Genomic DNA, 20,127 nt, shown 5'->3' on the forward strand with positions numbered 1-20,127 from the left:
AATTAATTAATAATTAACATTAATAAATATTAATAGTAAGAATAAACTATTAAAATGTAATATTATAACATTTTAACAGGCATGAGGAGGTTCTGCCTCCCCTTTAAAGGTTACAGGTATTTTGCCCACTTTTATTATAATTATCCCCATAGTCAAGCCTACAATTTTTGTCTTGAAGTGACATCATATTAAAATAACACAACTGGGGAAGGAGACACATGGTGCTACACACCAGAGGTCCACTTCAGAGAGAATGACCTTGTCCCTATTTCGCCCTATGTCCTTTGCAGATTGTTTCATCTCTGTCTCTACCACTAGTCTCCTGGATTTAAAGGAAGGACACACAGGCATGTCCTTGATGCTCCTGGCTGCTGAATACACTTGTGACTTATCAAAACCAGAGGAAGGTGATTAAGTAAGCGGCTCCATTAGAAACCAAATCACAAGGCGATTTGATGGATTACAAAAGGTGAAAAAGCCTTGCATTCCCCAAAGCTCAACCTTCCCCAAGTTTGCATCTGATGAGGTCACAAGCAGGGCTGGTGTTTTACCAGAGGATCTTTGGAAAACGTGTTTTAGGGCCATGGTTGCTGAGATCCCACTTCTGCCTTCTGTACAAGGAACCGGTGCTTCCTCTGATAATGCAGGGAGAGAAGTCGTGGTGTCCTGGGTGCACTCAGGGCTCGGGGGCTGTGCAGGGCCACCGCTCTGGGGTGGACCCTGCCTCCCAGAAGACTACTGCCACACATGATCAAGCTACAGGTCCTGGAGGACAATCCGTCTTAGTCTTTCCAGATGGTACTACAGGGCAGAGGGTCAAGAAACACTAACAGTTTCGGGCCTAACATCTAGAGGATGAGGAATGGACCCAGACAGGTGAGTGGTAAGAACAGCCAGGGAGCCCCAGTGATGAGTTTTGTGATTCCAGGACAGAGGGACTCGGGGTCAGCGCTAAGCTGCGGAGGAGGAAGGGAGGAAGGGTATTCTTCCCACCTTCCAACAAGGCCTTACCATTTGAGGACAAGCTGTTGATGTGGAGGTGGGACAGATCTGTTGCAGATGTAGAAAGACAAGGTGGAGTCGGTGCCACCCAGGGCCACCATGGGACAGGCCATCATTGTCCTCTGTCTGAGGCCAACCATTTTGAGGACACAGTCAGGAGGACTCGGGCGCCGGGAGATCCAAACACGGGCTCCGCAGGCTGCCTGTGTACCAACCCCGGGAGCAGAGCAGGAAGCTCACTCCCATGACCCATGTGCATGAAGCATCCAGGGTTCTGGAAGGCATGGAGCTTTCTGCACCTCCTTCCAACTAGCTAGATGCCTAGAGAGCAGTAACTGGATGGCCCCACTTGGGTTCTGCTAGGGCACCTTCTGCAGACAGGCTCTCCTTTATCTCCGCATATGACCACCCCTGCCCCCGCCCCCAACACCTATGGCCTTCTGCCGCCCACACTCTCTGCATCTGCAGCTGAAGTCTCTGAAGACACGGAGAGATTTCAGCCTCTCAGAGGGAGAAGGAGAGCATGTGAAATACCCAATCAGGCCTTATTCCCTGGTCCACGGCACAGGGACAATCACAGCACCGCCCTGTGAAGAGGAACTAGGTTAATGCAGGGAAAGTGTGGGCTCTCTGCTTGGTGCACAGCAGGCTCTCAATCAATATTACCTTTAGAAGTTTCCAGTCCAGGAATTCAAGACTCCTTTGAGCAGGAGTGTCAGAAAGGCAGCAGACGATATACCTCTCTCCCGGTGCCCCAATTCCAGGATGGCCCCCGGTGAGGCTGAGGCTTTCTGCCCACTCACACAAGACTTCTGGCTATGTGGCAGGGTGGGTGGGGGGACCGGTGTGGACAGGCTTCATCTGGGTGGCAGTCACCTGCCCTGAGCAAGTGCCAGGCCCTTCTGGAGCAGAGCTCTGTGGGGGCCTGGCCATCCAGAGAGGGGGGCATCTCACCCTGATAGAGGCCCAGGCCAGCCCGTCCTTCTCCCCAGCCACGGCAGCTCCCAGAGTCATGCCGGGAGAGCCGGCCATCACCAACAGAGAGCTGATATGAGGAAGATAGAGTAGGCTGCAGAAGGGAGGCTGAGGAAAGTCAGCACGTGACACGTGGGCAGCCGGCTCTGCCAGACCATAGTCTGCAAGGTCAGTGGAAGAGATCAAAGTTCTTGCACCTGTTTCTGTGGGCAGGTTCAGGGTGTGATTCTTACTCACACACTGTTCACAGCACAGGTGTCCATGCAGACAGGCTTTCAAGGTGGCTGAGTGAGGTATAAACCCCAATAAAACATAACAGGCCAAGAAACAACAAGAACTTACATACCCAGCTAACACCTCACTGTGCTCCTGGAAGTAAGGACAGATGCAAGAAAATGATATGTTCTTGGCCGTGTGGAGTTTTAGACTTAGTATCTTAGTGGCAGAGCCGTGGGGTGGAAGGAAGATGCTTCTTCCAAAGGAAAAGGTAAATATTTAACTCTTTCTTTGGTTTGATGACTGTACTTGGAATTTTTATAGTAGGAGGATGGTGTAGTCATCCAAGGACCCCAGACACAGGGGAAACAGTTTTTTAAAAGTCTAGGAAAAGAAATAAAAAGTTTGAATCTGTGGACCTTAAGGAATATTGTTTTTATGAGACGGAGACTTTACAGGTAAAAATTTCACAACCTAACAAAAATAAAATTGAATGAGAGAGTGAAGAGTGAGATATTCGAAGCCCACAGAGTTATTTGCACAGAGAACTCCCAAAGGAGACAAGCTTTTGGTGGAATACATGCAATGTGTTCACGATGCACAGTACATTATACGTATTCTGTACCAATATGATAAATGTTTTCAGTGCGTCACAGACTGACAGGGACGGAGCTGGAAAACCAAAGCTATCATGTGAAATAAGGGAAGTTTAAGAACAATCAAAGAACCTTTAAAGACAGGCTCAAGCAAGACAAGAAAGGAAAGGAATGTTTTCATTATCTGGGGCCAATCAATTTTTGTTGAAAGAGGAACCACTGAACTACTCAGTTCTGGGTTGGTGTCAATCTTCTGAAGCAAGAAGGGAAATGGTGGGCTAGCCACGACAAAATAAACTAAGTGTACCTCCTTCCCCCAAATAAATTCCTCCCAGGGTTCATAAAGTGAATATTAAAAATAGGTAATTACTGGGGTCCCTGGGTGGCTCAGTCAGTTAAGCATCTGCCTTGGGCTCAGGTCATGATCTTGGGGTCCTGGGATCAAGTCCCACATCAGGCTCCCCGCTCAGCAAGGAGTTTGCTTCTCCCTCTCCCTCTGCTCCTTCCCTTGCTTGTGATCATGCACTTGCGTGCGCTCTCTCTCTCTCTCTCTGTCTCTGTCTCTGTCAAATGAATAAATAAAATCTTAAAAAAAAATAGGTAAGGGGCACCTGGGTGGCTCAGTGGGTTAAAGCCTCTGCCTTCGGCTCAGGTCATGATCCCAGGGCTCTGGAATCGAGCCCTGCATCGGGCTCTCTGCTCAGCAGGGAGCCTGCTTCCTTCTCTCTCTGTGCCTGCCTCTCTGCCTGCTTGTGATCTCTGTCTGTCTAATAAATAAATAAAATCTTGAAAAAAAAGGTAACTATTAGGGGGTCCTGGGATGGAGCCCCGCATCAGGCTCTCTGGTCAGTGGAGGAGCCTGTTTCCCTTCCTGCCTCTCTGCTTACTTGTGATCTCTGTCCGTCAAATAAATAAAATCTTAAAAAAAAAAAAAAAAAAGAAAAGAAAAAAAGAAGGGATTTTACTTTACAAACACCCTGAGCAAAAAGAAAAAAGCAACTGCAAATTTTGGGGGGAGGGTGATAACAACTACGATGAGGAGTTAATGTTATTAAAGATAAAGTTATTTCATTAGTATATAATTACAAATTAATTCTCAGGTGACTAATACCCTACAGGAATTAAATTACACTGCAAATGGCTAAAAAGTTCCTCTGGCTGGGTAATTTCTCTTCTAAAGAAGAGATGTATCTCTGTCTCCAGTACTCCAGAGAGTAAGTAATCTTGTGACCAACCCATCCTAATGAAATAAGGGGGGGGAGAGGTTAGAGGGTGATATACAATAATGTCCGCCAGAGTGTGGGTTCATTCGGCAAGGGTTTACATTATAGTATTATTATGTGCAGGGCATCTTATTAGATATATAATGATGAACATGATTTTGTTCCTATATTTAATGAGCCTCTGTACCCCACAGAGGAGATACCAAAGTTAACAGGCCATTACAGGGTAATCTGTGTGACAACAGGGAGGGTGTGACATGTTCTGGGCAGAGGGTAGGAGAGACCATAACTCACACCTGGGGGACTGGAAGTGGTCTATGAACAACAGGACACCTGGCAGAGGCAGCCTGATGTAAAAAGGTCTGGGATGGGTGGGAGCTGGGCATGTTCTGGAACCATGGATTATGCAGAAGAGGTGAGCAGAGAGTGGTGGGTGGACCAGGAGCAGTGAGAAAACCAGCTAGAGAACCCTAATTATGATAAGAAGGCCATATATTCAATAGCTTGAGGGTGGTACATCCACTGTTGAAATAGTAAGGAGCCATGGAACATCATCTTCCTCCTCTTCTTCTTCTTAAAATTTTATTTATTTGAAAGGAGACAGAGAGAGCATGAGCGGAGGGAGGGGCAGAAGGAGAGGGAGAAGCAAATTTCCTGCTGGGCACAGAACCTGATGCCGCTCCATCCCAGGGCCCTGGGAGCATGACCTGAGCCAGAAAGCTAGATGCTTAACCAACTGAGCCACCCAGGCATCACAGAGTATCATTTTCAAATCAATTTCATCCTAAATGATACAGACATAAGGGGAGTTTGGAAGGAGGGTTTTAAGTGCAAGTACTGAAGCTCAGTATCTAAGAAGATCCACACGCACTTGGAAAATTGTACGGAAATACTAAATATAAGCTGTCTTTCTTAGTATCTGCGTGACCCCCTGTGACTTACAACAAATGAAGAACGTGTGCTGACCAAATGTATAGTTCACAGGGAGGTTCAGATGGTAGCTTCAAAATTTAACAGCTGGGATCAGATTATTTATAGTTTGGGGCCCTATTCTTAGTTCACATGCTAGAAGCATAACTTCCTGAATAATGGAATTAAGCAGCCTCCCACACTCCACCACAGTTAAACCATTTCAGGAAATCTGTGTTCGTTCTGGGCACCATATTTTACACAGGAAATGAAAGAAAGTGGAGCAAGGCAAAGAAGTAAGCAGATTGGGTAAAGATCTGGAAACCAGGTCTTCTCAGGACTGAGAGGAAAACCGCATATCAGCCGAAACAGCAAAGGCTCTAGAGGTAGGATAAGTCTATATAATCTACTGTCCATGTCAAGATATGTGAGTGAAGAAGAAGGGGAGTGATGACTGATTCCAAGGAGTAACAGGTATAAATCCAACGGAGGATGCCTGGATACGGGGACTGGTCAACTTAATGATTTTATGCTAATCTGATGATTACATTTAATAATTTAGCGAAGAGGGAGAACTTTGCTTTGGTGGGCAGAAATGGAATCAAAGAGCAGAAGTTCCAGAAGACACATGTGAATTCAACAGCGGGGAGAACTTTCCAACAAGCATCATCGTTCAAAACGTAATGGGTTGCCCCCTCGTCACTGCATGTGATCAGGAAGGAGCCAGAAGACCTTTGGCCAGGGACAGTGTAAAAAACTCCAGTGGACAGACACACTCTAAGGTATGTTATGGATATATGTGCACGGCCACAGACAAGAATTCCCCCCCAAAATTTTCATTTTAATAACATATGTGTTTACTTATAATGCTCCTGTTACAATATTACATTTGATAACCAAATGTTCCCAACATCCATTTCCTGCTTCAGAAGAGTTTCTTTTAAAAATTGCACTGTAGACAGGTAGGCACCAACACATTATTCTACCTTTTTTCCTACTAAATTCCTTCATATAAATATGCAAGCAAATGTCCTCTACTTAAAATATAATGCTGTGGAATGGTTGGTTTTATGCATCTGTTACTGGTTTGGTATTCATGTATTTGAAATCCAAGAACCTCAATGACATTTTCTTGGTAACATGAATATGCCTCTTTAGCTCCAATGTCTAATTCAGTCGGTCATTTCAAATGAAAAGTTTTTCAATTTTTGCTTATATTGTGATTAGTGGGATGAGATCACACTGTTACAACTATGGGTCTTATGAAGAAATAGGTTTTCCCATTTTCACTGGAAGTATTTGGTTAACGTTAAAATGATATTATATATGCATGAATGAAATAGAATAACTTAAAAAAATAAAAAATTTAAAAAAGAAACAATGACTTGACTGCAATAACAGGCACTCACAATATGTATTTTTACATGAATTCATAGATATATATTCAAGTAACATATATTCTTATATACCATTTCAAGGATAACTCCAAAATCTAGGTACTATACAACTTAATTTGCATTCAGTGAGATATGTTTTTAATTTACCTATTCTGTAGGAACATATCCCCACACAGGGTATGGAACACCATGCATTCTTTGTAGCTAGAGGACCACGTGACAAATGAGCAGCATTGCTGTCAATCTTCCATCACTGGTAGCTGGTGTATCCTGCCATACAGACTATCCTTGGGGATGTGGTAGGGGGCAGAAAAGAGTATCCAAGACCATCTGCAAGCTAGTGTGATTCTGTTCTTAGGAGACTCTTGAAGCACAGGCAGAGAAGGTCGCCTAATATAATACATGGCTCACCTACTTTCACAGAACCTACATGGGAAACGAAGCCGCCACTTGTGCCTCTCAGGCTTGAGTCCAGGGGCCCCGAGCTCAGATGCCAAGTCCTCCAGGTTTGGAAGGAAGCATTCCAGCCCGAGAGCTGACCCTTTTGAGATTCATGCTTAAATCAGACCAAATTCCCAGCAAAGCGCATCTGAAGACCATGGATGACTCTGCCTGGAAAGCCACAGTCCCACGGGGCGCTCCCAGCCCAGGAGACAGCCCCAAGGCCTCGTCCTCCCTGGCCAAATGCCCTATGAAGGGGTGTAGGGAGAGCTTAGGAAACGGAAGTGCTTGCATTAAGGGCAGTTTCTCCCGCTACCTCTGACATCTGTATGGGGGGCAGCCCATCCAGGCTGGCGGCTGCTGTCCGGAGATTTACAGAACGAGAGTTCTCTGGAAAGGATTCTGCTGGAGAGTCCTGGCAGGGACTCACCATGCTTGCACGAGCTGCACATGGTGGTTCCCTTCCTCTGTTCATCTCATCGGAGGTTTCTGTACTGGGTGGCTGCCCCATGAACCACCCCAGACTGTCCTAGGGACCTGTTTATGGGAATCCTGATGCTGCTGCCACAGCACCACGCACAGGACGGGTTTCTAGAGCTGTTCCATTTCTTCCCGAATACCACTTAAAATTGGGGGTGGGCATGAGGCTGGGTAAGGAAGAGAAATGGAGGAGCGTGCTGGGCAGAGGAAGGGAGAGGACACCAAAACCAAAGAGGGTCCTCCCCGCTCCACGCACAGTTCACAAGCCTCTCAGTGGAAAAGCTGTCACAGGAAATAAAGCAGTGCCTTCAAACACAATGACCGTTTGGCAAAGGGCAGATCTAAAAATATCCGGGGTGCATATCATCAGTGAGCAGTTACAGAAGTAAAGACGTTCTGTTGTATCTGCGAATCAAATCAAAAATTCTAATCGGACACAGAACAATTTCTCAGAGCTTTCGGCAGGAGGTAATTATTGTGTTGCCGACACACAGAAATAAAGATGAAGCTGAGCCTGCTGTTTGGGCTGCCTCCGTGGAAGGAGGAACGAGGGACGGGTTTTTGCCTGTATCAGCACTGATGATAGGATGGCAGGGTTCCTAATCTTTCCTCTTTCCTGATTTCACCAGGAGCGCCGGTGTGAAATGGTTTACACGTGGCATTCCAAACTCCGAGGACACCAAACTTCAGCGTACTTCCAGCAGAGCCCTTAGGAGAGAGAACTGTGTAGGGGAAGCCAGGATGCTGCATCAGAAATAGAGAGGGCATGGGTAGTGGCTACAGTCTAGATCCTTCCTACCACCTGGCAGCTTTAAACACACCAGAGTCTCCGGAAGTATCACTGATTAAAAGGATGGAGTGACAGTTCCTGATGGTGGTGATGGCTTCACAGTACAGACACGGGTCAAAACCAATCAAATAAGATCCTTAAAATATATGCAGTTTATTGTAGGCCGATGACCCATCAACAAATCTGATTCAAGTATGAAGGTTGAGATATTCTTTTCATGTATCCAAAAAGAGACAGACCCTCAGGAGGATATGGAGAGCTCCATCTGCAGTGGGACATCTCAACAGAGTTTTTCACATTTCAAGGAAGTACTTCATTTATTTGTTTTAAGATTTTATTCATCTGAGAGAGAGAACATGCATGTGTGGGCACACAAGTGGGGATGGGGCAGAGGGAGAAGCAGACTCCCGCGCTGAGCAGGGAACCCCATGTAGGGCTCGATCCCAGGACCCTGAGATCATGACCTGGGCAGAAGGCAGATGCTTAACCCACTGAGCCACCCAGGTGCTCCACTTCATTATATCTTATATCCTTTTCTCTTTGAAGTTGGGTGCTTACGGTGTCCCCCCAGATGTTGTCAGGTGCAGGGCTGAGGCCTCACATCGTTCTGCTTCCCCTCTTGGTGGCTAAGCCCCACTTTGCATCTCCACCCTGAATTCCTCCTTTCCCCGGCTTGTGTGTGATTCTGTCTAAACCCGCCCGCTCAACATCTGCATTTGGCTCGGTGTCAGGATCTCAGGCTCAGCGTGTGCCAGACAGAGTTGCTGACCTGTCTTCTCCCCTAAACCACCTCTACCCACAGCTTCCCCCTCTCGGGTAAGGGCCACTCCATCACCATGTTCTATTCTGTGGCTCCCAGCTGGGGGACTTCTCTCTCCATCTCACATCCTACACCCAGCACACCAGAAAACCTCAGTGGTTCTCTCTAAAACATCCAGATCTGAACACTTTATCATCACTTTATCACTGGCCCGATTCTTGCAACAGCCACCCCCCCCCACCCTCCACCCTGCCCAGGGCACTTCCTGGCCTCACAGTCTTGTCCCCACAGAGCACCCAAACCATCTCTGTGCAGCCCAAGGGGCCACGGTGCTTCCCAGATCCGTACTCTCCAACTGATCCCTCCTCTCCCAGTGGTTGCTTCAGGGCCCACAGGACTCCCACCTCGACACGGCCCCTCATTCTGCTCTTCCACACTCGGCTCCTTACTCCTCCCTCCCCGTCACTCTTCCCTCCCAGGGCCCTTGAGGAGCCCCTTCATCTGCCTGGAATGTCTCCCCCACACACTCCCAGGGCTCGGGTCTTCACACCCTTCAAAGCTCTGCTCAAATAAAACCTTCGCATAGTGTCCCTTCTGATCCTGTATTCAAGATGGAAACCTTGCCAGACGTTCTGATCGCTGCTTTATTTTTTCTTAGAGCATTTGCCACTGTCTAATGCACCATGAAATTTACTGTGTTTGCTGTCTGCCTCTTCCTGTTGGCCTGCAAGCTCCCCGAAGGCAAGACTTTTTATCAGTTGTGTTCACAGATAAATTCCTGGGACATAAGAGGCCTACCATTAAGTGTGTGTTGAATGACTGACCCAACGATGGATTGGCTGAATGAAGGTACTTCCTGCCCCCCTGCCGCAGTTTGCAAGACCAGCCTCACATAAAAGATGACAGCTGTGCTGTACCATCCTTACTCTCTGGCCCTTTGACACAGACACATCCAGAGACAGAAATCCTGGCTGAAAAGCAGAGAGAGAAGAGCGGACAGATGGATAAGGACACCAGGCTTATGCAGGGAAAAACTCATTCTAGCTATCTGCAAACAAGCAAGGAAATGGGAAACCACAAGATGTGACAAATAAATACTCAGTTATATTATTGAGAACCCACCAAATAAATGCCAGACATAAGATCAGGTGCTGCAGAATCAAAGATTAGTAAGACATGGTCCTTTCTTAGAAAGGTGGAAATCCTACATAAATAGGCCATTCCAATTCAGGAGATCAAACCCAGAGCCAGGCACCATGAGGTCACTTTGGGAGAGTAAGGGGAAGGAGAGCTACTCTGCTTGGAGGAACCTGAGAAGGTATCATCATCAGAAGTCTGAATTCAACAATGAGCAGGGATGTCCCCAGCACAGGAGGGATCGGGGGGGCTGCCCAGTCCCCAGGCTGAGTGTTTGCAAGAGGCTGACGTCTAGAAAAGGCCAAGTGTGCTTGGGGAAAGGCAAGGGGGTGTGTGGCTATGTATGAGAGACTACACACTGGTGCTGCTGCCCTCAGCAACACCCCTCCCCCTAAAGAGAGTCATGTGTTAAGTCTTAACCTGCAAGTGATGGTTTCTTGAGGGGGGGCCTCCGGGAGGTGATGAGGTCATGGTGGGAGCTCTTGTGATGGGATTCATGCCCTTATGAAAGAGAGCTCAGAGAGCTCCCTCCTCGCTTCTGCCTTGTGAGGACAAGCGTGAAGACAGCCATTTATGAACCAGGACACAGGTCCTCACCAGACACTCTCCTGTCTCCAGAACTTTGAGAAGTAATCATCTGTCATTTACAAGCCCCCCAGCCTTTGCAATTTTACAGTAGCCGAGACAGACTGACACGGTGTGTGAAAGTTGGTCTAAGAAAAGAAGTTTAAGAAAGTTGGCGTAGAACAGAAATGAGCTGCCAGGTTGCGGTGGGTCCCTCTAGTCCGTATGAAGTCCTGTGGGTTATAGGAAATGAGGGCAGGAGAGGGGCAAAGAGGCTGGGGAGGGAATGTGTGTGTGCATGTGCCAGACGGGAAGGTGGGAAGCTGCGATGATCTTGTAATCACCCAGGAAAGAATGGGGAGGTGCTCAACTATGAGTGGGCACCTCCCCCCAGCCCCCGAAGGAGTTTGGGAAGGAAACACAGGAACAAGGTGTTAGAGAAATTTATTGTAAAGCCTTGAAGAGCTTAACACTAGTCATGTAGCCGGGAGGAAGAGCAAAGCGGCGAGTGACTCACTGATCACAGGACAATGGTGGTTGAGCCCAGGAGGAGGAGGAACAGAGGTCGTCAAACCACCACCGGTTGAAGTAGTCAGAGGTGACACTCGCCACCGCCTTTGCTAACTCGGGACTACTGTCACAGGGTGTTCCTCTGAGGGGTCACGCCGGGAGAAAACTGATACATAGCCAAATGGAGAACTGGCCATTTCAAAGCCTGTCTGGCAGGCAAGCCGCCCTCCCTGGGTGAGGGGCTGGAGAGAAGGGCAGGAGCCTGTGCTGGGGGCTCTGTCCTCACGCCCACTCTCCTCCGGCTCACTCAGGAAACTTCAAGAACCCGAGCGTCCTTGCTCCCATCTGTCCTCCATGCAGATAAGCATGTGTCCTCACATACTGACTTCTTTCCATTTCCAGTGTAAAACCGAAAACAAGATCGAAAACAAAAGATTATAAGATTTTTTTCTGATGGGTTTTGTCAGTTCCCTAAAAGTGTGGTCAGTTCTGTTGGCAAGAGCAAAAGAAGAATCTAGCTGCAGAGCAACAAGAAAAAGACACACACACACAAAAAACAAAACAAACAACAAACCTGTGGTGTTTTTGTTTTTGTTTTTTTGTTTTTGGATATTATTCTTTGAGTATCTGGATATTTTTCCAAGTTGAAAGTTTTAGATCTCTGTATCTTTTTTTTTTTTTTTTTTTTTTTTTTTTTTTTTTTTAGATCTCTGTATCTTAACAGTGTAAATTCTCTATGTACTAAGTCAGTTACAACCTTAGAAATGGGGGGGGGCGGGGGGGAGAAGGACAAACCACATTGTACAGGGACAAAGAAACCATATTTTCCACAAGAAAGAAAGCAAGAACCACAAACAAATCCAAGATTATATTTTCTCCAGAAAAACACTCACTCCACCCTGTCTAGGAGAACTATTCTTATAAGCTGTCCCTGAGGGTTCACCTAAAATACATCCTGGTCCTGCACATGGCTATCATGTTCTAGAAATACTTTCCCTGTTTTTATACTTATTTCATGCTCTTATTCTTTTGCCTGTTTAACCTGCCTCCAGAAGATGGACCACATATCATTCTGATTTATTTTATCTAACACCAAGAAGGTTATTAAGTGCTTAAATAATTTCTAGTGAATATTATGCAAATTGGTATGTTGACTGCTCCTGCTACAGAAAAACTCAATATTTTCGGGGTTGTCAGGCAGTGGGTGCAATGATAAAAAAAAACTCCCACAAACATTTAGGACATTCAGGTTCTAGGCTTATTTTTGCTACTAACTCTGCAGTAGTTACTTGAGTGAAGCATAAATAAATAGAAGCTGAAAATTCACCTAATAACGGCAATGAATGGGAAGTAATCAAAGAAGGGAACATAGTGACTGGATTTTTGCCTCTGTTGTGAAGAAAAAGATGGCATTACCACTGATTGACATAACCTCTGTCATTCTGGTTTTGATTCTAGGATTATTTTTCCTACCATTTTTGAAAATGGAAGAATTCAAATTCTCCCTCTGCTTTTCAGTGCCAAAGCAAAATCATCTCTCTTATTTTCCTCCGTTCCCTCCCCATATTAATGTTCCAGGACCCACTGGAGTCTCACGGATGTGGAAGGATGCCAACAAGTCTTTACCATCCGAATAGGAGAGGATCGCTAAGGTGATGCCTTTGCCTGCAGAAGTCTTTCTGGGAGGCCAGAGGACACATAGTCTCAGAGCTAACAGCTGTTCCCTTATGCTGCTTTCTCTTTACAAAACGTGTCTCAGGATTGTAGGTGAGGAGGTACCATTTACTTTTTTTTTTTTTCAAGAAAAGACAATTTGTTATATTGTGAAGAATGTAAATTTGATATTATTTGATATTTACGTTTTATTTGTTTTATTGAGGTAAAATTCTTGTAACATAAAATTCGCCATTTTAAACAAAGTGTACAGTTCAGTGGCACTCAGTACTCGCAGGGTGTACAACCATCACCTTCATTTCTAAAATGTTTTCATCACCCCAAAAGCAAATAGGGTACCCACGAAACACAACCCTCTCATCTAACATGATAAAATTTTTAAAAAATGAAATAAGAAAAAAAAAAGAAATTCCACTCCTATGTCTGTATGTGAAGAGCTGAGAAGAGTTGTTCAAACAAACACTTGTCCACCAATATTCCTAGGAACACTATTCAACAGTCAAAAGGTGGCATCAACCCAAATGTCCATCAGCAGCTGAATGGATACACAGAAGGCACCGTACCCACAATGATGGAATATCATTCAACCATAAAAAGGAAAGACTTACTGCCTAAAACTACAACATGGCTTCACCTTGAAAACACGATGCTCTGTGCAAGAAGCCAGACTATAAAGGTCACCTACTGTATGAGCCTACTGATACGAAAGTTTCAGGACAGGCAAATCCACAGACACAGAAAACACACTGGTGGCTGACACGACTGGGGGAGTGAGGAGGTACCACTTATTCGAGTCGTACTTCCAGGGCCAGTGGCCTTCTCACACCCCACGTGTGCTCTCAAGTACCTTGCTGAACCTTCCGGTGACATAACCAAGTCACGCTGCGGGGGTTGGGGGGGGTGAGGGTGGGGATGCAAAGACAAAAATCACTTATTCTAAGTCTTTCATGTTTTTGTGCTAGGTGTTTCACAGATAGTGTTTCACTGGCTCCTCCGAATTCAATGAAGAAATGGAAGCTTTGAGAGATTCAGTGGTTCAGTCATTCGTCCAAGGCCTCAGCGCTAGCAAGAGGCAAAACCGGGAATCAAAGCCACACTAGATGATATTATGGTTCACTCTCTTGTCTACCATACTTGCATGCCCTAAGTCCTTGCCAGGCGATGGGGACTCCAGTCTTGGTGCTGTAACTGAGGCCTTGGCGAGGGCCCTGAGCATCTCTGAGGTTCTCTTCAACTGTTAACATGGTCTGCATACCCCTTCTCATTCCTAGAACTCCCAACTATCTGAAATCTTTGACTGGACCGATAATCCCCAAATCCCATCTGTGCCTAGTTCACAGCCGGCATGGAACATTTGATGTGTCATTAGTTCCCGTTACCCTGCTGGGTTTGAGGCCTCTGTCCTCTGGCCAAGACCTACAGGCTACATCTGTGCTACTGGTCACTCTGTAGTTACTCTGTTACAAAACACTCGACGATCCCAATAAAAGGGGATTGAGAACGGCGAACACTACTCTCCATTGTGTTCAGCTCCAATCTGGTTCTTGTCCTCACCCTCCCCTCTCTTCTGCTCTCTCTCTCTGAGACAGAGAAATGAGTATCTGATATCCATTGGGGGCAGCCAGTGGGAGCAGAGGAATGGGTGAGCCAGCACTGCATTCCCCAGCTCGGTGTATAGGTACACTGCACCGCTCCAGATGGCTCCACACTATTTGGTTTCCTAGTTTGGGTTTGTCACATCTACACACTTGTTCACAGGCATGTGGTGAGAGTGTAATTGTGCATTTTATGGTTATGAATGGGGCACAGCCTGACAACACTCTGATCATCATTTCCATTCGCTGTCATGCATTATCAATCTAATTCCCCATTACACGCCTTTTTTTTTTTCATGCATTCTTCGTACAGCAAAGACAAAGAAAGGGAAAAGCCCTGCAAAGAAGACTGAATCATGAGAATAACAGGCTAGTCTTCATGGAAACTGTAGAGCTATATCACCTTAAGTTTGGGCGGAGGGTGGGGGGTTAGCTTTTGGCTGATTTGAAGAGAAAATTATTGTTAAAAGGTTTAGAGTTTTTGGTCTGTACCAAGACTTCTGGCCCTAAGATTGGCAAGGCCACACCACAACATAGACTAATGCAAGGTACCCACAAGCTGACCTCACAGGGTACATTTTAGTTTAGGCCACGGGGTGTTCTAAAGATGCCTAATTATATCCATGTGGGAGCAAGGTATGATAAAGTCACTCAGTGTCTGACTTATTCCAGTAGGATCTACCATGTGCCCCTCACAATCAGGGAGTTCAATGCAGTGAATGTTAAGTGAACAGGAAGTATGCAGTAACCATGGGCTGGTAAGTAATTGCTAGTAAGAGGGAGACCAGAAGACCCATGTGGACATAGAGTTTAGGGGCAAGAGTTTGTATGTACAGATACTCTCAACCATGGACAACTAATTTCTTCTTGTGATACATCATGGAATAGCCAGGGCTCCAAGTTTAAAACAAAACAAAACAAAAAAACCAGAAACCACCACAGACAATAGAGATCTAGCTTAACAACCTAGATCTAGATGTTCCACGTGTGAATTAGAGTTAGCTATGCCTGTGTTCTGACTGAGGCCACCAGCCTTGATTTTTATTTGGTTATTTTCTTTGATTCTTATTTGGTAGTAATAAGGCCACTAAGCTGAACCAGATTCCTTCTATTCTTCATATTCCTTCCAATAATCATGGTCTTTATTCTTGTCAGTAATAACCCAACTTTCACTGATACGGTTAAGAACAGAATACACACACAAGCACTCACATACACACTCACTAGGCCTTAAATGAGGATTAATGCGACTCACTAAGTAGGAGCAATGGCTCTGATCACCTTCTGTGAGAGGAAGAGAGGCATAACGACTGATTATTTTTAAGGTGATGCTTCTAGGAGTGGAGCCGACTGCCATAAATGTAAGGGTATGTCTAAATTATTTCTTAAAAGAGAAAGACATGCTGATCCCTTGGGACACAGGAAAAGGTGGGAGCTGATGGATTTGGGGAACCAGAGGAAACTGCTGTGGAGAGAATTTTGGATAAGCTGGATTTAGGTTGATTCAGAAGACTTCTTGCAGGACACGGTAGTGAAACCAGCAGGCCTGTGTGTGCAGTGGGGACCCTGAAGCCCAGAGCTCCAAGAGTTACTGTACCAGCTTTTCAGATTAGACATCTTGGGAAAAACAACGGAGGGAAATGCTATGGAAGTACCAGACTCTAATTAGGGCTTGAATGAACACAAGGTAAAAGACTCAGATCCCACCACTCCATAATAGTAGCCACTTTGTCCAGATGCTTTACAGCCCTGCTTTTGCTCACTGTAGGGCAAGTTCAAGTATCTGTGTATCCCATGCAACTGATGGAATGGTCCCTCTCACTCCTTTTCTCACTTCACCTCCAGTATCGCCTTTTGTTGCTTTCATCACATTTCAGAAAGAAATGGACAGCAAAGAAGCAGAAGCGGGAAGGCGGAGTAAAGGGACCGCCCCGTGTCCTGTGGAGGGAAAGAGGGGATGTGGGCCTGAGGGACCTCGGCTCAAGGAGACTAGAGTTTTGGGGAATTTAGATCAAATGACCAAGAGAAGATCTTTATCCCAAGGCTTATGCTCCTGTGAGGTCTCAGAAATCATTTCTAATGGAGGTGCTGGGATTTTCACTATGAGTAAACCTAAACAGAGAACTTCTGCCACACATTTTATTGATACATCAGGCGGCACCTAGAAAATAAAAGATGTGAATGGAAGTCAGCACTGGATCTGGACTTATCCATTCTGATACCGTGGGGAGAGTAGATTAAAATAACTTCAAGAGTTCTTTAACCGTGAGCATGTCTACTTCTTGCTTTGACATATGAAAATTGAAATTCTCCAGAAGCTGCACTGTTCCTTCTTTTTTAAAAGAGAAGTATTTATCAAAGAACAAAGCTTTAGAATAGAAATCACTTGTTCATTCAGTATGTCAGGCTAAATGCAACCCTTGTAACAGAGAAGCATATGGCATGTGAGTAGAACTGTGTCTTACACACACACACACACACACACAGAGCAATGATGTGAACACAAGTGGTACATGTATACAGTAAAGTTAGCAGAGATCTGCGGAGGAGGTCTCGCTCCATCCCATACTTACTGAAGCACACAGGTGCCCAGCAAGTCCCCTCACATAAGATTTTTGGACCTTCATCTCTTCGCTACCTTTCCCATCACAAACCCATCACACTTTTTCCTCAACTCATCAAAGTTGATTCTACAGCCCCTTACTGCACAAACACTGGCATATCGACTCATCTACAGAGCCTTCTCCCAAGTTCCAGAACCCAAGCAAGGACTCATTGTTCTTGGCTTGTTCTCTGACCTCAGCCTGTGACTTTGCTGTTCCAATAAAACTGAGCACTCTACACATCTGGGATGCTCTTCTCAGAGATTATGAAATCGGTGACTCACTGAACCTCAAGGGGTCTCAGTTTCCCCAACGACAAGATAATGCTAATGGCACTAGCCACCTGCCAGGCTCTCAGGGGACTTGGCAACAGCATCTACAAATCACCAAGAGGCCCTATGCCATAAATAACAAGTCTTATTAATAAAATTAGTTCAAGACAAGTGCCAAAGAGAATACAGCAACAGCAGCAGCAGATCACACTTGGTCAGAACAAAAGAGGGTGGAGGGATTCTCTGATCTTCATTTCTACTAACAGTGCCTCCCTTTAATACAAGAAGACTTTATTATTTTTTTCCTAAGAGGTTACTTCTACCCACACAACTTTGCACATCAAGTGAAAAACTTCATTCCAAGTTATCAGGAGGCAACATTCTATTCATTGGCAGGATAATATAGTATCGATTTCAAAGCAAGTCCAAATATTGCTTCCAATTACATTAACTGTGGCTATTTAACCTCTCAGCACCAAATGGATTCCAATCTATTTGCTGCATGACCCTCATTCCTGTTGTGCCTTAAATAAATCCAGATTTCATTTGCAGCAGAATGGTTCCCTCAGTCAACAGAAGGGACTCAGCCCCTGATACTCTGTGTTGCCGGAGCTAAGCGACACGTTGAGAATCAAAATCCAGTTTCTGCTGATCTAAGGGTTTGGCTCTCTGGCCTTGTCCAAGTCAGACTCCAGAGAAATGGGGTCAAATGCGATGAATGAACATGGAGCAATGAAAAGACCAGAAACAAAACAGTGAAATGTGTTCTCCCTCCTCCACCCTAACCCCCACACTTTGGTCCATATTTTCAAGATGGCATACACAGCTAAGTTCCAGTAAGTGTAAGGTAGAGATTTCTGTGTCCAATTCCCCAGGGCTGGGAGTGGCTTCCCTGGATGAAGTCAGAAGTTTGCTCTGGGCTCTCTGGCTGGTGCTTTCCCACACCTGGCACTCCCACTTTTGGAAAAGGATGAGACTTAGGGGATGCAGAGCCAGGAGGGATGTCTAAGCAGCTGCTCAAAACCCAGTCAGGTAAACGCAGATAAGTCAGTCTGACCAGGTGCCTAAAAATACACCGGTAGCACACACACACCCCTCCCCACCGCTACTGAACAGGCCGCCAGCAGTGAAAAGCTCCGATTGAGAAATGTGCCTGTCTTAGGTGTTCTGAGAATTCCTTTCACACGAAGCTGTGAGGATTCAAACTGCAAGACGCCAAAGCAGCCCCAGCAGCCTCTATTGGGATGTTCCATTCATAGGGGAGAAAGAGTCTCATCCATTCACGGTGGGGTCAGGGAGTCCTTTGCCGGCATTGGATCACCCAGCTCAGCAAGCTGAGCTTCCGGCAGGCAGCAGGGCAGGGATGCATCATTCAGAATGAGGGTGTCTATTAGGAAACCACCGCCAGCGCTATTATTAGAACGGCCATCCCTCGGAAATTTTGCAGAATTTGCTTGAATCTACTGAGCGGTTACTTCGCTCACAAGGTATTGGAGAAAAGCACCAGGTTCCTTATTACACAGGGGCGGCGCGCACAGCTTTCAAAGTGCAGGACTGATTCATCTTCTCTAAAGGCAATAGGCACAAACGTTTGGGCATCTGTCTGCAACACAGATACAATGCGTTTGGTCATTTTCAAATGACCACGTACTAAAGGTTTCCTCCCGTTCTCCTCCTCCCCCTTTCTCAATGCATCAAACTTGCTGCAGCCATTTGGAGTGTAAAAGAGCAGTGTATTTTAGCAGGATCGTCTGTCTGCTTCCTGCCACCCTGAGGCACGCAAAGGACAGGACTCTCCTGTCACTTTCATAAAAATGGATTTTCGTAAAAATAAATAAATAAATAAATAAAATCCCACCCAGGGCTGCTTTCTGCAATGTCGTTTCCTTTCTCCCTGGGTAAATTCAGACAGTGTGAGGTTGAGATGCCAGAGAAAGTGTATGGGGGGAGGGGACGGGTAGCAGAAGGGAGTGTAGTAGATGCCGCACGTGGGGTTTGCAATGAAAAAATGTCACATCCGCGACATTAAATACTCTACGCTTCCAGTAAAGAGTCATGTCCCTTTCACCGGCCCAGCATTTAAAAATGGACACACAAGTGCGCATAATCAACCTCCTCCCAGCAGTCGCGGCTGGGAAACAAAGACACATTACCTTTTTATTTGTTGCGCTTCGCTAGGAGCCGAGGAACTTGAGGTTTGCAGCGGCCGATCCACCGAAACCGGCGTCCCATTCGCCCTGGGGTGCGCAGGCCCGTGGCCTAGCAGGCAGCATCAGCGCCCGGCGCCTCCGCCTCCTCCACGGCGCCCGCAGCCGCCCCGCCGGGTCCCGGCGCGCCCCCGCCCCCGCCGCCCCCGCCGCCGCCCCCGCCGCCACCGCCCCGGCCCTGCCGCCGCCCCGCCGCGGGTCCGCCGTCAGCCCATCGCCCGCTCGCGCCGCTCACGCCGAGCCTGGCCGCGCGCCAGGGCGCACCGCCGCCGGCCCGCCCCCCACCCGCGCCGGGCCCGCCGCATGCTGCGGGGCGCCCAGCCCGCCTCCCCGCCCCGCGCCACGCCCCCGGCGCCCCCTGCTCCGCTTCTCCCGCCCTGCGCGCGGGGCCCAGGCGCGGCCGGCAAGGGCAGGCGGGCCGCGGGAGGCCGGGCGGCTGCGGGGCGGTGCGGAAGGCGGGCTCCGGCGGGTCCCGCGCGGCCCGGCGCGCGGCTCTGCGCGCCGCCCGCTCCCGGACAACAATGAGCGGCCGCTCCCCGCGCGCCTGGCGCGGCCCGGCCCCTTCCACGCCGCGGGAGCCGGGGGCGCCCGGAGCCGGCCAAGCCTCGCGTTCCCTCACCGCCGCACACGCAGTCAGGACAAAGTTAGGTACCGAACGCGCCTGCTAACGGCGAGAGGCTGTGCGGGGTCAGGCGTGGAGAGGAAGAAGAGCCGGGATTTCGAAACGGAGGATTCCACCCCCCACCCCCAGCCAAAACCCACCAAAGCCACCGCGG

At 47.2% G+C, this 20,127-nt stretch overlaps 1 protein-coding gene across 7 annotated transcripts in view; it reads right to left on the bottom strand.

Annotated features, from left to right (window-relative positions):
• FRMD4A (FERM domain containing 4A) overlaps nt 1–20,127 on the bottom strand; it is a 450,500-nt gene that overhangs the window by 194,414 nt on the left and 235,959 nt on the right. Inside the window, exon 1 of one of the 7 annotated variants that reach the window (XM_004774873.3) lies at nt 19,298–19,491. The exons of the other annotated variants lie outside the window; for them this stretch is intronic. The gene's annotated coding sequence lies outside the window, so the exon portion shown is untranslated. Of the gene's footprint in view, nt 1–19,297; nt 19,492–20,127 lie in introns of those variants that run through there. 7 annotated transcript variants of the gene reach the window in all.

Source organism: Mustela putorius, unplaced genomic scaffold, assembly GCF_011764305.1.
Source record: "Mustela putorius furo isolate JIRA1106 unplaced genomic scaffold, ASM1176430v1.1 tig00003913_pilon_pilon_pilon, whole genome shotgun sequence".
Classification (NCBI taxonomy): Eukaryota; Metazoa; Chordata; class Mammalia; order Carnivora; family Mustelidae; genus Mustela; species Mustela putorius.